Source organism: Lipotes vexillifer, unplaced genomic scaffold, assembly GCF_000442215.2.
Source record: "Lipotes vexillifer unplaced genomic scaffold, Lipotes_vexillifer_v1.1 scaffold2818, whole genome shotgun sequence".
Taxonomy (NCBI): Eukaryota; Metazoa; Chordata; class Mammalia; order Artiodactyla; family Lipotidae; genus Lipotes; species Lipotes vexillifer.
In genome coordinates, this window is record NW_006792582.1 from 303,860 (window position 1) to 319,412 (window position 15,553).

A 15,553-nucleotide genomic window follows, 5' to 3' on the forward strand; every position below is an offset into this window, starting at 1 on the left:
CTCTTTCCTGTGTTTCACATATTTATTGGTGAACGTTAATGTGTGTTGAACTATTAACAGATACTTAGGTTTTCCTAGCCTGGTTATATGTAAAAACAGATGAGCATCTTTAGAAGAAAGCACCATTGGGAAATATGAGTGGATCAAGTAAGACAAATTATTGCAGACCAGTAGATCTTGGTTTTTTATGTTGCTTATTAGTAGAGTTACCTGAAATATAATTATCTTCAGTTGAGAAAATGAAAGCAATACAAGAACTTCTACAGACCCCCACCCCTCTACATGGCTATCTGCCCCTACCATATCTGCCTTCTCCCTGTTACCACAGATCATTATTTGTACCCACTAGGTTTTATCCTCTCTAATTTACTCAGCGACATCATTTCAGCAGTTTCCCCTCTCATCAGCAGCTTTTGTTCTCTACTGGGTTGCCCTCATCAGCACCCAAAAATATACCCTAAAAACCTTTAAAAATCCTCCTCTTAATTTCCCTTTCCCTGCCACCAGTATTCCATTTCTTCATTCCCCTTTACAGCAAAACTCCTTGAAACAATTATCCGTACTCATTACCTTCAATTCCTCTTCTTCCTTTCACTCTTGAACCACTCCATGTGGGATTTCCCTCATGTCCTTCCACTAAAGCTGCTTCTCTCAAGGTCACTATTGACCTTTATGATGTTAAATCCAATGGCCAATTAAATAGTCTCCACTTACTTGGCTTGTCAGAAGTATTTGACACAGTTGTATCTCCTTGATACACTTTCCTCTCTTGCTTTCTGAGACCCCAGACTCACTTGTTTTTCCTCCCATCTCACTGGTACTCATGCCCAGTGTCCTTTATAAGTCCCTCCTTTTCTTAATATTGGAATGCCCCCTGGCTCAGTCCTTGGCATTCTCTATACTCACTCTCCTGGTGATCTCTACCAATCTCATAGCTTTAAATATCATTTCTGTGTCCACACTTCCTAAATTTCTTTCCAACTTACACCACTCTCCAGAATTCCAGATTCTTATATCCAGCTCCCTTCTCAATATCTCCATTTGGATATTTAATAGACATTTCAAACTCAATGTGACTAAAATTAAACTCTCAATCTTTCTATGATGCTTTCCCACCTGCAGTGATACCTACTCAATACTCTAACTTTGGTGTCATCCTTGATTCTTCATCAAGAACCAATTATCTTCAAAATACATATAGAATCTGATCACATCCAGTGCTGATCCAAGTCACCGTTATCTTTTATCTAATCTACTTCAAAAGCCTCCTAAAAAGCCTTCTTCTTTCCTTAGTCCCTACATCTGTTTTTAACACAACAGCCAGAATGATCCTATTAAAAGATAAATAAATTATATCACTCCTCTACTCAGAACCTTCCAATGTCTTCCCATTTCACTCAGCGTTCAATCCAAATTTCTGAGGCTTAGAAGGCCCTTTGTGATCCTACTTTCCTCCCCGTGTTACCTCTCTGAACTCATCTCCTACTACTCTTCTGTTTTAGGATTCGTCCACTACTTGTTTCCTTTGTGTGGAGCAGTCAGGCCTACCCTGACCAATCTACTCCCATCACCAACCCCGCACACAAATACATACATGCCCAACATCTAGAACAGTGCTTGATATATAGAAGTTCATCTAAATATTTTACTGAGTGTCTGAATGTAGAATCTTGTGAAGTTTACTTTTCTGTTACATTTTCTGATCAATTGTAAGCATTCTGAGATCTGCTGTAAATATCTCCCCTCCCCCCAAAAAGAGCATTTTCTTCAGCTGTTTTTGTCATTGATACGTTCTACTTATTGAGATTCTAGTGGCAGTGGTTTTGTTTTTTAAAAATGTTCTCATCCTTCTGTAATATAGCTCTTTTTTTAACAATGTAATTTAAATGCTTGAGTTAGAAACCTGATGATGGGAGATCATTAATCCACAAGCAAAACACACTAAATGTTGTTAAGCTCTCCATTGTAGCTCAGGCATCATCAGTAAAATAGGAATAGTGCTATTTGTTACCCTGTTTCTCACTGAGACGATAGTATTTGATTTGTAGAGAACCTCAGTTCCTAAAGATCTTTTTTATGTTAACTCATTTCACTACAATAGGTATGAAGCATTTTATAACTCAGAATAGATGATATCCATACATAAAAAAAATAGGAATATGGGGAAAATGGTACATTTTATTTTTATTTATTTTTTTAACATCTTTATTGGAGTATAATTGCTTTACAATGGTGTGTTAGTTTCTGCTTTACAACAAAATGACTCAGTTATATATATACATATGTTCCCATATCTCTTCCCTCTTGCGTCTCCCTCCCTCCCACCCTCCCTATCCCACCCCTGCAGGCCATCACAAAGCACCGAGCTGATCTCCCTGTGCTATGCGGCTGCTTCGCACTAGCTGTCTGCCTTACGTTTGGTAGTGAATATATGTCCATGCCTCTCTCTCACTTTGTCACAGCTTACCCTTCCCCCTCCCCATATCCTCAAGTCCTTTCTCTAGTAGGTCTGTGTCTTTATTCCTGTCTTACCCCTAGGTTCGTCATGACATTTTTTTTTCTTAAATTCCATATATATGTGTTAGCATTCGGTATTTGTCCCTCTCTTTCTGACTTACTTCACTCTGTATGACAGACTCTAAGTCTATCCACTTCATTACAAATAGCTCAATTTCGTTTCTTTTTATGGCTGAGTAATATTCCATTGTATATATGTGCCACATCTTCTTTATCCATTCATCCGATGATGGACACTTAGGTTGTTGCCATCTCTGGGCTATTGTCAATAGAGCTGCAATGAACATTTTGGTACATGACTCTCTTTGAATTATGGTTTTCTCAGGGTATATGCCCAGTAGTGGGATTGCTGGGTCATATGGTAGTTCTATTTGTAGTTTTTTTAAGGAGCCTCCATACTGTTCTCCACAGTGGCTGTATCAATTTACATTCCCACCAACAGTGCAAGAGGGTTTCCTTTTCTCCACACCCTCTCCAGCATTTATGGTTTCTAGATTTTTTGATGATGGCCATTCTGACTGGTGTGAGATGATATCTCATTGTAGTTTTGATTTGCATTTCTCTAATGATTAGTGATGTTGAGCATTCCTTCATGTGTTTCTTGGCAGTCTATATATCTTCTTTGGAGAAATGTCTTTTAGGTCTTCTGCCCATTTTAGCATTGGGTTGTTTGTTTTTTTGATATTGAGCTGCATGAGCTGCTTATAAAATTTGGAGATTAATCCTTTGTCAGTTGCTTCATTTGCAAATATTTTCTCCCATTCTGAGGGTTGTCTTTTCGTCTTGTTTATGGTTTCCTTTGCTGTGCACAAGCTTTGAAGTTTCTTTAGGTCCCATTTGTTTATTTTTGTTTTTATTTCCATTTCTCTAGGAGGTGGGTCAAAAAGGATCTTGCTGTGATTTATGTCATAGAGTGTCCTGCCTATGTTTTCCTCTAAGAGTTTGATAGTTTCTGGCCTTATATTTAGGTCTTTAATCCATTTTGAGCTTATTTTTGTGTATGGTGTTAGGGAGTGATCTAATCTCATACTTTTACATGTAGCTGTCCAGTTTTCCCAGCACCACTTATTGAAGAGGCTGTCCTTTCTCCACTGTACATTTCTGCCTCCTTTATCAAAGATAAGGTGACCATATGTGCGTGGGTTTATCTCTGGGCTTTCTATCCTGTTCCATTGTATATTTCTGTTTTTGTGCCAGTACCATACTGTCTTGATTACTGTAGCTTTGTAGTATAGTCTGAAGTCAGGGAGCCTGATTCCTCCAGCTCCGTTTCTCGTTCTCAAGATTGCTTTGGCTATTCGGGGTCTTTTGTGTTTCCATACAAATTGTGGAAGTTTTTGTTCTACTTCTGTGAAAAATGCCAGTGGTAGTTTGATAGGGATTGCATTGAATCTGTAGATTGCTTTGGGTAGTAGAGTCATTTTCACAAGGTTGATTCTTACAATCCAAGAACATGGTATATCTCTCCATCTATCTGTATCATCTTTAATTTCTTTCATCAGTGTCTTATAATTTTCTGCATACAGGCCTTTTGTCTCCTTAGGTAGGTTTATTCCTAGATATTTTATTCTTTTTGTTGCAGTGGTAAATGGGAGTATTTTCTTGATTTCACTTTCAGATTTGTCATCATTAGTATATAGGAATGCCAGAGATTTCTGGGCATTGATTTTGTATCCTGCTACTTTACCGAATTCATTGATTAGCTCTAGTAGTTTTCTGGTAGCATCTTTAGGATTCTCTATGTATAGTATCATGTCATCTGCAAACAGTAACAGCTTTACTTCTTCTTTTCCGATTTGGATTCCTTTTATTTACTTTTCTTCTCTGATTGCTGTGGATAGAACTTCCAAAACTATGTTGAATAAGAGTAGTGAGAGTGGGCAACCTTGTCTTGTTCCTGATCTTAGTGGAAATGCTTTCAGTTTTTCACCATTGAGGACGATGTTGGCTGTGGGTTTGTCATATATGGCCTTTATTATGTTGAGGAAAGTTCTGGAGGGTTTTTTATCATAAATGGGTGTTGAATTTTGTCAAAAGCTTTCTCTGCATCTGTTGAGATGATTGTATGGTTTTTCTCCTTCAATTTGTTAATATGGTGTATCACGTTGACTGATTTGCATATATTAAAGAATCCTTGCATTCCTGGAATAAACCCCACTTGATCATGGTGTATGATCCTTTTAATGTGCTGTTGGATTCTGTTTGCTAGTATTTTGTTGAGGAGTTTTGCATCTATGTTCATCAGTGATATTGGCCTGTAGTTTTCTTTCTTTGTGACATCATTGTCTGGTTTTGGTATCAGGGTGTTGGTGGCCTCGTAGAATGAGTTTGGGAGTGTTCCTCCCTCTGCTACATTTTGGAAGAGTTTGAGAAGGATAGGCGTTAGCTCTTCTCTAAATGTTTGATAGAATTTGCCTGTGAAACCATCTGGTCCTGGGCTTTTGTTTGTTGGAAAATTTTTAATCACAGTTTCAATTTCAGTGCTTGTGATTGGTCTGTTCATATTTTCTGTTTCTTCCTGATTCAGTCTTGGCAGGTTGTGCATTTCTAAGAATTTGTCCATTTCTTCCAGATTGTCCATTTTATTGGCATAGAGTTGCTTGTAGTGATCTCTCATGATCTTTTGTATTTCTGCAGTGTCAGTTGTTACTTCTCCTTTTTCATTTCTGATTCTATTGATTTTAGTCTTCTCCCTTTTTTTCTTGATGAGTCTGGCTAATGGTTTATCAATTTTATCTTCTCAAAGAACCAGCTTTTAGTTTTATTGATCTTTGCTATCGTTTCCTTCAGTTCTTTTTCATTTATTTCTGATTTGACTTTTATGATTTCTTTCCTTCTGCTAACTTTGGAGTTTTTTTGTTCTTCTTTCTCTAATTGCTTGAGGTGCAAGGTTAGGTTGTTTATTCGAGATGTTTCCTGCTTCTTAAGGTGGGCTTGTATTGCTATAAACTTCCCTCTTAGAACTGCTTTTGCTGCATCCCATAGGTTTTGGGTCGTTGTATCTCCATTGTCATTTGTTTCTAGGTATTTTTTAATTTCCTCTTTGATTTCTTCAGTGATCACTTCGTTATTAAGTAGTGTATTGTTTAGCCTCCATGTGTTTGTATTTTTTACAGATCTTTTCCTATAATTGATATCTAGTCTCATGGCGTTGTGGTCGGAAAAGATACTTGATACAATTTCAATTTTCTTAAATTTACCAAGGCTTGATTTGTGACCCAAGATATGATCTATCCTGGAGAATGTTCCATGAGCACTTGAGAAAAATGTGTATTCTGTTGTTTTTGGATGGAGTGTCCTATAAATATCAATTAAGTCCATCCTGTTTAATGTATCATTTAAAGCTTGTGTTTCCTTATTTATTTTCATTTTGGATGATCTGTCCATTGGTGAAAGTGGGGTGTTGAAGTCCCCTACTATGAATGTGTTACTGTCGATTTCCCCTTTTATGGCTGCTAGTTTTTGCCTTATGTATTGAGGTGCTCCTATGTTGGGTGCATAAATATTTACAATTGTTATATCTTCTTCTTGGATCGATCCCTTAATCATTATGTAGTGTCCTTCTTTGTCTCTTCTGATAGTCCTTATTTTAAAGTCTATTTTGTCTGATATGAGAATTGCTACTCCAGCTTTCTTTTGGTTTCCATTTGCATGGAATATCTTTTTCCATCCCCTTACTTTCAGTCTGTATGTGTCTCTAGGTCTGAAGTGGGTCTCTTGTAGACAGCATATATATGGGTCTTGTTTTTGTATCCATTCAGCCAATCTGTGTCTTTTGGTGGGAGCATTTAGTCCATTTACATTTAAGGTAATTATCGATATGTATGTTCCTATTCCCATTTTCTAAATTGTTTTGGGTTCGTTATTATAGGACTTTTCCTTCTCTTGTGTTTTTGTCTAGAGAAGTTCCTTTAGCATTTGTTGTAAAGCTGGAGGGAAGTTTACTATAATCTCTTCAAATATTTTCTCAGTCCCTTTCTTTTTCTCTTCTTCTGGAACCCCTATAATTCGAATGTTGGAGCGTTTAATATTGTCCCAGAGGTCTCTGAGACTGTCCTCAGTTCTTTGCATTCTTTTTTCTTTATTCTGCTCTGCAGGAGTTATTTCCACTATTTTATCTTCCAAGTCACTTATCCATTCTTCTGCCTCAGTTATTCTGCTATTGATCCCTTCTAGAGTATTTTTAATTTCATTTATTGTGTTTTTCATCGTTGCTTGTTTCTCTTTAGTTCTTCTAGGTCCTTGTTAAATGTTTCTTGCATTTTCTCTATTTCCAAGATTTTGGATCTTTACTTTCATTATTCTGAATTCTTTTTCAGGTAGACTGCCTATTTCCTCTTCATTTGTTAGGTCTGGTGGGTTTTTATCTTGCTCTTTCATCTGCTGTGTGTTTTTCTATCTTCTCATTTTGGTTATTTAACTGTGTTTGGGGTCTCCATTTTGCAGGCTGCAGGTTCGTAGTTCCCGTTGTTTTTGGTATCTGTCCCCAGTAGCTAAAGTTGTGTCAGTGGGTTGTGTAGGCTTCCTGGTGGAGGGGACCTAGTGCCTGTGTTCTGGTGGATGAGGCTGGATCTTGTCTTTCTGGAGGGCCGGTCCACGTCTGGTGGTGTATTTTAGGGTGTCTGTGGACTTACTATGATTTTAGGCAGCCTCTCTGCTAATGGGTGGGGTTGTGTTCCTGTCTTGCTAGTTGTTTGGCATAGGGTGTCCAGCACAGTAGTTTGCTGGTTGTTGAGTGAAGCTGGGTGTTGGTATTGAGATGGAGATCTCTGGGAGATTTTTGTAATTTGATATTACGTGGAGCTGGGAGGTCTCTTGTGGACCAGTGTCCTGAAGTTGGCTTTCCCACCTCAGAGGCACAGCACTGACTCTTGGCTGCAGCACCAAGAGCCTTTCATCCACACAGCTCAGAATGCAAGGGAGACAAAGTAGAAAGAAAGAATTAGTAGAAGTCGAAAGAAAGAAAGAAAACAAGAAAGAAGAAAGAAAGGAGGGAGGGAGGGAGGAAGGAAGGAAAAGAAGAAAGAAAGAAGATAAAGTAAAATTTAAAAAAATAATGATAAAATATAATAACAATATTAAAATAAAAAACGTAATTATTAAGAGGAAAAAAAAAAGGACAGATAGAACCCTAGGACAAATGGTGGAAGCAAAGGTATACAAAGTCTCACACAGAAGCATACACATACACACTCACAAAAGAGGAAAAGGGGGAAAAAATCATAAATCTTGCTCTCAAAGTCCACCTCCTCAATTTGTGATGACTCGTTGTCTAAAGGAGGGAAGGAAGGAAAGAAAGAACGATGGTAAGGTAAAATAAAATAAAGTTATTAAAATAAAAAGTAATTATTAAGAAAAAAAATTTTTTTAAAAAAACAGAACCCTCGGACAAATGATGGAAGCAAAGCTATACAGACAAAATCTCACACAAAAGCATACACATACACACTCACAGAACAAGGAAAAGGGGAAAAAATCATAAATCTTGCTCTCAAAGTCCACCTCCTTAATTTGGGATGATTCGTTGTCTATTCATGTATTCCACAGATGCAGGGTACATCAAAGTGATTGTGGAGCTTTAATCCGCTGCTTCTGAGGCTGCTGGGAGAGATTTCCCTTTCTCTTCTTTGTTCTTACAGCTCCCAGGGGCTCAGCTTTGCATTTGGCCCTGCCTCTGCGTGTAGGTCGCCGGAGAGCGTCTGTTCTTCGCTCAGACAGGATGGGGTTAAAGGAGCAGCTGATTCGGGGGCTCTGACTCACTCAAGCCGGGGTGGAGGGAGGGGCACGGAGTGCGGGGCGAGCCTGTGGCGGCAGAGGCCGGCGTGACGTTGCACCAGCCTGAGGCGAGCCGTGCGTTCTCCTGGGGGAGTTGCCCCTGGATCGCAGGACCCTGGCAGTGGCGGGCTGCACAGGCTCCCCGGAAGTGGGGTGTGAATAGTGACCTGTGCTCACACACAGGCCCCTTGATGGCGGCAGCAGCAGCCTAAGCGTCTCATGCCTGTCTCTGGGCTCCGTGCTTTTAGCCGCGGCTCGCGCCCGTCTCTGGAGCTCCTTTAAGCAGCGCTCTTAATCCCCTCTCCTCGCGCACCAGGAGACAAAGAGGGAAGAAAAAGTCTCTTGTCTCTTCGGCAGGTCCAGACTTTTCCCCGGACTCCCTCCCGGCCAACCGTGGCGCACTAACCCCTGCAGGCTGTGGTCACGCCGCAAACCCCAGTCCTCCCCCTGCGCTCTGTCCGAAGCCTGAGCCTCAGCTCGCAGCCCCGCCCGCCCCGGCGGGCGAGCACACAAGCCTCTCGGGCTGGTGAGCGCCGGTCGGCCCCGATCCCCTGTGCGGGAATCTCCCCGCTCTGCCCTCCGCGCCCCTGTGGCTGCGCTCTCCCCCGCGGCCCCGAAGCTCCCCGCTCCGCCTCCCGCAGTCTCCGCCCGCGAAGGGGCTTCCTAGTGTGTGGAAACTTTTCCAACTTCACGGCTCCCTCCCACTGGTGCAGGTCCCGTCCCTATCCTTTTGTCTCTGTTTATTCTTTTTTCTTTTGCCCTACCCAGGTACGTGGGGGGTTTCTTGCCTTTTGGGAGGTCTGAGGTCTTCTGCCAGCGTTCAGTAGGTGTTCTGTAGTTGTTGTTCCACGTGTAGATGTATTTCTGGTGTATCTCTGGGGAGGAAGGTGATCTTCGCCTCTTACTCTTCCGCCATCTTCCCAGATGCCTCTCGTTAAATGGTACATTTTAAATCAAATCTAATGTTTGTTTTTAGAACAAGAATCAAAGCAATTAATATTGTACTTTTTTTTTTTTTGCGGTACGCGGGCCTCTCACTGTTGTGGCCTCTCCCGTTGTGGACCACCGGGTCTGGACGCACAGGCCCAGCGGCCATGGCTCACGGGCCCAGCTGCGCCACGGCATGTGGGATCCTCCCGGACCGGGGCATGAACCCGCGTCCCCCGCATCGGCAGGCGGACTCTCAACCACTGCGCCACCAGGGAAGCCCTTTCTTGTACTTTTAAGAGTACTTTCTTAGAAAGGCTGAAAACAAATTATTTTATGATAATCTAGGATATCCTTTTAATGTATGTTGTTTTTCTACCCTTTGTTGCTTACCTACTTGATTTTTTTCATCATATTTTAGTAGTACATTGTACAGAACACTGTTGAACTTCAAAATTGTCATAAAGGAAAGCAGAAACATAAAAGTATCATCTGAATATTAGAGTTCACAAATAGTCAACATTTTCTCAGTCAGTGGCCATCAGGATTTGTGCTATTATTCTCTGTGCTACTAAGGCCATGAGAAAGAATGAAAGTGGTTATTTATCCTTTGTGGAACTTGATAGTTTCACTTTAAAGATTTTGATTTTATGATGTAAAACAAACACCTGTTTCACAGCATCATTAACTCATGTCTTATTATTGATGTGGATGCCTGTGCAAGCATTGATTTTTTTAACCATCTCCAACAATATTGAAGTAAAAGAACCACTTAAAGTGAAGTAATAGAGGCAACTTCCCTGGCGGTCCAGTGGTTAAGACTCTGCACTTCCACTGCAGGGTGTGAGGGTTCGATCCCTGGTCGGGGAACTAAGATCCCAAGATTTCACATGCTATGCAGTGAGGTTGGGGGAAAAAAAAAAATAATAGAGATTACATTCTTAATAGCAGTCTCTTCTGAAATATTGCAGAAGACTGAGGATTGATGCAGATCTTGGGACTTAAAACAGCTCTTTCTGACTCCATTACATGTAGATTTTGAACAACAACCTTTATAAGAAAATCAGAGAATTTGTTTTGTCATCTCTTTTTATAGCTTTTTTGTTACCTGGCCGACAGCTTCCTGCCTAACCTGACTTTTAAAACTACCTTCATGAGATTGGTGCTCACTGAGGGCATTGACTAAGCAGTGAAGGCAGCTGTTGAATAGTGAAAAACCTGTTGGTGGTGCTTTTCCATCAGGTCTGGGCAATTGCAGTGATATTTTAATTCATTTGTATTACTTAATGAGGGAAAAGTTGTAATCTATAACTTAAAGTCTTTGTTGAAGTTACTGTAAGACCAGGTGTTCTTTTTGTTTTTTGGCTGCGTTGAGTCTTTGTTGCTTCACATGGGCTTTCTCTAGTTGTAGCGAGCGGAGGCTACTCTTCGTTGCGGTGCTCGGGCTTCTCATTGTGGTGGCTTCTCTTGTTGCAGAGCATGGGCTCTGAGTACACAGGCTTCAGTAGTTGCAGCATGTGGGCTCAGTAGTTGCGGCACGCAGGCCCTAGAGTGCGTGGGCTTCAGTTGTTGTGTGTGGCCTCAAGTAGTTGTGGCACTCGGGCTCTAGAGCGCAGGGTCAGTAGTTGTGGTGCACAGGCTTAGTTGTTCTGTGGCACGTGGGATCTTCCTGGAACAGGGATGGAACCCATGTCCCCTGCATTGGCAGGCGGATTCTTAACCACTGTGCCACCAGGGAAGTCCCAGGTGTATTTTTTGTATATCATCTTTGCAAGTGACTAGCAAAAACATTTTCTACTGGAAGATCAGTGGGAAAAGATGTGGAATTTGGACAGTTTTCCTTAGGTTTTCTGCCCATTGCAGGCATTATGTATTAACAAAAGCATTAGAAGGAAGGTAAACTTTTCTTGATATCTAAAAAACTTAAAAATTTAAGTTTCTGTTTCTTCAGATTCAATTATGTTTCTTAAGAGTAAAACATTTTTGTTAGGACTGGCATATAACTTTTACCAAGTTGGCATTGCCAAAACTATAAGAGAACTTGAACTCTGATTTTAAAGGTTTAAAACTACTTGACCAGCACCAAGTTACAAGGAATACGTTTAGGAGACAACATTAATACTTGTTTGTTCTCTTAATAGCACATGCCAGAATACAGCAGAAGCAGGTATGGATATTGGTCATCTGTATGTTTTCAGGGCTGAAAAATGGGCATTCAAGAAAAGCTTTGGTCCCCAGCTGGGCATTCCCATGGAGAATTCCAAACTCTATTGGATAGGGAAGAGTGGCATGAGGGACCAGTCACTCCACCTTGATTCATGCATAGCACTCTCTGTCAGACCCTGATGTGCTGGTGGTGCCACCCAGGTGGCAGTGATCTGGGAGTGATGAAGTTGTTTGATATTTTAATCCAAATTAAGAAAGATTTAAGATTTATCGGGACTTCCCTGGCGGTCCATTGATAAAGAATCTGCCTTCCAATGCAGGGGATGCGGGATCAATCCCTGGTCAGGGAACTAAGATCCCACATGCTGCGGGGCAACTAAGCCCGCATGCCACAACTACTGAGCTTGTGCGCCTCAACTAGAGCCCCCGTGCTGCAAACTACAGAGTCCACACTCTCTGGAACCTGCGCACCACAAGTACAGAGCCCACATGCCCTAGAGCCTGCGCACCACAACTAAAGAAGAGAAAAACTGCACGCCACAACTAGAGAGAAGCCCATGTGCTGCAGCAAAGATCCCACATTCCACAACTAACACCCGGCACAGCCAAAAATAAAATAAATAAATAAATAAATAAATAATAAATCTTAAAAAAAAAAAAGATTTATCAAGTAAATGTTCAAGAATGTTACTAGAGTGTGGTCCAGTATGGTACCCAGAAAAGTGTGGTCCCACTCAACGAAACCTGTACATGTTATGAATATACGTGTGAAGAAAGTCAGTGAACAGATTGGCTCCTTTATGAAGTTCATCGGAGGATGTACCATCAGTACAGCACACACACGCATACACACAAATACATACCACATTTTCTTTTTTTTTTTCTTTTTTAAATTAATTAATTAATTAATTAATTTTTGGCTGCATTGGGTCTTTGTTGCTGTGCACGGGCTTTCTCTGGCTGTGACGAGCAGGGGCTACTCTTTGTTGCAGTGCGTGGGCTTCTCATTGCGGTGGCTTCTCTTGTTGCGGAGCATGGGCTCTAGGCACGTGGGCTTCAGTAGTTGTGGCACATGGGCTCAGTAGTTGTGGCTCATGGGCTCTAGAGTACAGGCTCAGTAGTTGTGGTGCACGGGCTTAGTTGTTCTGCCACATGTGGGATCTTCCTGGGCCAGGGCTCAAACCCATGTACCCTGCATTGGCAGGCAGATTCTTAACCACTGTACCACCAGGGAAGCCCATACCACACTTTCTTTATCCATTCATCTATTTTTTTCTTCAGTTATTTGTTTATTCATTTAGTCATTCAACGTATATTTATGAGTGCTTGCTACATGCCAGGAGTTTACATTTCAATGGGGGAAGACAGAAAACAAACTTACAGCATAGTATACAATGCACCAGATGGAGATAAATGCTACCTAGGAACATTCAGACAAAAGAGGGGCACAGGAAGACCTGGAGGGTGAGGACTGCATTCTGATTTCACCTCCTCTATATCCACCTTGCTGTGCTCACACCACTGGAGCCCCAAACACACTGGTTTGCTGTTTCAGCCCCATCCACACTCTGCTCGCTTGGATGGTGACCTGGAGATCTCTAAGACTGGAAAAAGGCTTCTGTGCCATATACTTTGAGGTGGGAGTATGTTTATGATTCAAGGAACTGCAAAGAGGCTAGTGGTGTGAGTGAGGGGTGCACAGAGAGATGGGGTCAGAGGGGAAACAGGGCTGGCTCAAGTAAGCCCTTGTGGGTCAGGGGGAGTAGGCCTGTGGCTTTTTCCTCTACGTGAGCTGTGGAGCCACGGGCAGGCTTTGAGCAGAGGAGTGATCTGATCTGATTGCTATTATAACATGCCTCTGTGCCAGACCCCGGGAGGGAAGAGTGGCAGCAGAGCTCCCCACCCCGAGGAGGCCACTGCAAGAATCCGGGTCTGAGATGGTGGCTCGGACCAGTGTGGGGACAGAGGATGTGGTCACATACGCTGAGGAGGGCTATCCATTCATCTATGGATGGACACTTAGGTTGCTTCCTTCCATATCTTGGCTATTGTAAATAATGCTGCAATACACAGGGGTGCATACATCTTTTCGAATGACTGTTTTTGTTTTCTTCAGAAAAATACCCAGAGTGGAATTGCTGGGTCATATGGTAGTTTTATATTTAAGTTTTTGAGGAACCTCCATACTGTTTTCTATAGTGGCTGCACCAATTTGCATTCCTACTAGCACAGGTTCCCTATTCTCCACATCTTCACCAACACTTGTTATTTGTTTTCTTTTTGATAATAGCCATTCTGGCAGGTGTGAGGTGATACCTCATTGTGGTCTTGATTGCATTTCCCTGATGATTAGTGATGTTGAGCATCTTTTCATGTGCCTGTTGGCCATCTGTATGCCTTCTTTGGAAAACTGTTCAGGCTCTCTGCCCATTTTTTAATCAGGCCGTTTGTTTTTTGATGTTGACTTGTATGAGTTCTTTGTATATTTTGGATATTAACCCCTTATCGGATATTTTTTGCAGCCATCTTCTCCCATTCAGTACGCTGCGTTTTCGTTTTGTTGATAGTTTCCTTTGCTGGTCAAAAGCTTTTTTAGTTTGATGTAGTCTCCCATTTGGTTTGTTTGTTTGTTTGTTGGGGGTTTTTTTGCTTTTGTTTCCCTTGCCTGAAGAGACATATCCAAAAAAATATTAAGACCAATGTCAGAGTACTCCCCATGTTTTCTTTTTTTTTTTTTAACTTTTTTTTCTTACAGTTGTATTGAGATATAATTGACTTACAGCACTGTGTAAATTTAAGGTGTACAGCATAATGATTTGACTTACATACATCATGAAATGATTACCACAGTAAGTTTAGTGAACATCTGTCATCTCCTATAGATAAAAGAAAATATATATTTTTTCTTTGTGATGAGAACTCTTTAGGATTTACTCTTAACAACTTTCCTATATAACATATAGCAGGACTTCCCTGGTGGTGCAGTGGTTAAGAATCCACCTACCAGTGCAGGGGACACGGGTTCAATCCCTGGTCAGGAAGATCCCACATGCCATGGAACAGCTAAACCCGTGTGCCACAACTACTGAGCCTGCGCTCTACAGCCTGCGCTCTAGAGCCCGCGAAGCACAACTACTGAAGCTGTGTGCCACAACTACTGAAGGCTGTGCTCCTAGAGGCCTTGCTCCACAACAAGAGAAGCCACTGCAATGAGAAGCCCGCGCACCACAATGAAGAGTAGCCCCTGCTCACCACAACTAAGCCCGTGCGCAGTAGTGAAAACCCAAGGCAGCCATAAATAAATAAACAAAAATAAATAAAATACAGCAGTGTTAATTGTATTAATCATGTTGTACATTACATCCCGAGTACTGCCTATGTTTTCTTCTAGGAGTCTTATGGTTTCAGGTCTTACATTTAATTTTAACCCATTCTGAGTTTATTTTTGTATATAGTGTGAGAAAGTCCAGTTTCTTTTGTATGCAGCTGTCCAGTTTTCCCAAAACCATTTATTGAAGAGGCTGTCTTTTCCCCATTCTGTATTCTTGCCTCCTTTATCATAGATTGACCATATAAGTGTGGGTTTATTTCTGGACTCTCTGTTCTCTCCAGTTGATCTATGTGTCTGTTTCTATGCCAGTACCATACTACTTTGATTACTGAAAAGCTTTGTAGTGTAGTTTGAAATCAGGGAGCATGATACCTCCAGTTTTGTTCTTTAACATGGTGGATTCTTAAATTGTTCTTGTTCACAAAATAATTTTAAGGTATGACTTTGATTCTGACCCATTTTGTTTTAGAGGATGGAATCTGTTCTTCAGATTAATTGGCCTTTGTGCTTAAGCCTGCTTGTAGCATCTTTCATGATTATGATAGTTGAATGATTTTGTAGCACCATTTCGTTTTTGAAGTAGTCACTACTTTGGCATCTATTTTAATAAGGTCTAGGGCTTCCCTGGTGGCGCAGTGGTTCAGAGTCCGCCTGCCGATGCAGGGTACACGGGTTCGTGCCCCGGTCAGGGAAGATCCCACATGCCGCGGAGCGGCTGGGCCCGTGAGCCATGGCCGCTGAGCCTGCACGTCCGGGGCCTAAGCGGGAGACGCGGGAGACGGGAGAGGCCACTACAGTGAGAGGCCTGCATACCGCAAAAAAAAAAAAAAAAAAAAA

At 41.5% G+C, this 15,553-nt stretch overlaps 1 protein-coding gene across 1 annotated transcript in view; it reads left to right on the top strand.

Moving 5' to 3' along the window:
• TSG101 (tumor susceptibility 101) overlaps positions 1-15,553 on the top strand; it is a 59,833-nt gene that overhangs the window by 32,952 nt on the left and 11,328 nt on the right. The gene's annotated exons all lie outside the window — the stretch shown is intronic.